Here is a 2,310-nt window from a genome sequence, read left to right on the forward strand (position 1 = left end):
TTCATCAGACCTGTGATATTGTATCAAGCTCCTTGCCTTGATGAAATAAACAGTAATATTCACGAAACATTGGCATTTTAATAAATTTAGATACACAAAAGATAATCCGTGAAATAGATAGCTTCTGTATAGAAAAAACTCGTAGAAGCTTTAAAAGTTTTAATTAAAGTAAAATATTAAAGAAATAGATTCTATTTATTATTTATATTTTATTTTTAATAAATATATATATAAATATATTTTATTATTTTCAAATAATTTCGTATCAAAGTTAGTGATAATATTTAAAGAGACAATTAATAACTATATATAAATTTATTCTAAGAACAATATGTATATTGAAGTAAAAACAGACAATGCTATTTCTTTTCAATAAATATATTTTTTTTCTCTTACCTTGTCAAGCGCATTTGCTATGTGTATTAATTGACTATGCAAAGATTTTGCTTCTTCAGAAATTATAACATTATTAGTAAATTTAATAATACATATTAAATTAAAGAAACTCATACAATTCTTTGAAATACTATAATATGTTGTCCCACTATTATCATGATTTTCAGGCTAAATTCTAAGAGAAAATTCTCTCCGTGTAGTGTCTCGCGCTAAGAGCAGTGATATCAAAGCGCGAGATTACCGTATATCTTTACACGAGCTATTAAAAATAATCAAATTTACTTATTTGATTATTTTTAATAGGAAAGATCAGTTTTTTTGTTGGTTCTTTCCGGAAAATACCGGTTTTTACCACTGGAATGGACTTTATCCAAAAAATGTGGACTTTTCTCAACCCTAATCAAAAGAGCCCGTAGAAGACGCATTGAACAGGACTAAATTGATTTTAAAGTGAATGAGTATCGGATCATGAAGAAGAATCTAAGGATCGCTATTCACAAGGCGGAGGAATGTTCGTGGCGGGACCTCCTGGAATCCCTAAACGAGGATCCATGGGGGACCGCATATAGACTGGCCCTCAATAAGTTACAATATTGGTCAGTGCCACTGATGGAGGCATTAGACCCTGCTTTCCTCGACGAGGTACTGAGCATCCTTTTCCCGGCTTCCGAGGACAAGGACGAGGAGGAATGGAGGGAGAGAGAGTCTCCCCATTCCGGGCACTGGCTGCTGGGTACCAGAGATGGAGGTATCTCATGAGGAGATACAATTGGCCGCGAAGAGAATGAGACAGAGAAGAGCGGCGCCTGGGCCTAGTGGAGTGTCGAGTCAAGCATGGTCAGTGGCATTGGATGGACTATACGCGAATGAGAAGGCTCTACACTTAATGCTTAAAAGATGGAGTCTTTCCGGACAGGTGGAAACAAGCCAAATTGGTTCTGAAAAGAAAAGAGAGTAAACCAGCCGATAACCCCTCGGGCTACCATATGTCTATTGGACGAGGGAGTCAAAATCTTTGAACGGATAATAGTGAGACGTATTAATGACTACCTGGATAGCTTGGGCATGGGCTCACACATGTCAATTTGGCTTTCGTAAAGGTCGTAATACCACGGACGCTATATTAAGTGTGCGCAGGTTTACCGAGGAGTACATCGATTCCACGGGGGGAGTCGTGGTTGGGGTGTCGGTCGACATCTTCAACGCCTTTAACTCCCTCTCGTGGAACAGTATTGGAAAGGCACTTCGGGCGGTTAAAATGCCGTACTATATAAGAAGAGTCCTGCGTGCGTATCTATCGGACAGATACCTTACATACCTAGATGGAAAGGGCGAAACCCAGGTCAGGAAGGTCGAGCGTGGGGTGCCGTCCTTGGCCCGTACCCTGGGCTTCAATGAGGTGCTGAGGAATGTGGACCTATACCAGAGGACTGTAAAGTCGCCGCCTATGCGGATGATACCTTTGTCCTGGCGGGAGGCGGTGATTGACAGGAAGAAGTCCTCAAAGCAAATGAAGCGATTACAAATGTAGTACATCATATTACACTGCTGGGCTTGAGTATTTCCGCGCAGAAGTCAGAAGCGATCTATTTTCGCGGAAATGGACGCTGAGGTCCTCCTGCGAACTCCGTAGTGAGAGTGGACGGATCTGACGTCCCCTTAAAGGACAATCTAAAATACCTGGGAGTGACCGTGGATAGTCGATGGACTTACGAGCGGCACTTCCAGGTACTAAACGAGAAGCTAGTGAAAACATAATATGAGATCAAAAACGTGGTGAGAATGTATAAACAAATTAAATTATTTAAAAGGCATAAACCACGAACGCCGATTCTAAATGGCTTAAATACTATATATATTTTCTTTAATCATTTACAATAATAGACGTTTCGGTCCTAAATTGGACCTTCTTCA

The sequence above is a fragment of the Trachymyrmex cornetzi genome, unplaced genomic scaffold, assembly GCF_001594075.2.
Source record: "Trachymyrmex cornetzi isolate Tcor2-1 unplaced genomic scaffold, Tcor1.1 scaffold332, whole genome shotgun sequence".
In the NCBI taxonomy this organism is placed as follows: domain Eukaryota; kingdom Metazoa; phylum Arthropoda; class Insecta; order Hymenoptera; family Formicidae; genus Trachymyrmex; species Trachymyrmex cornetzi.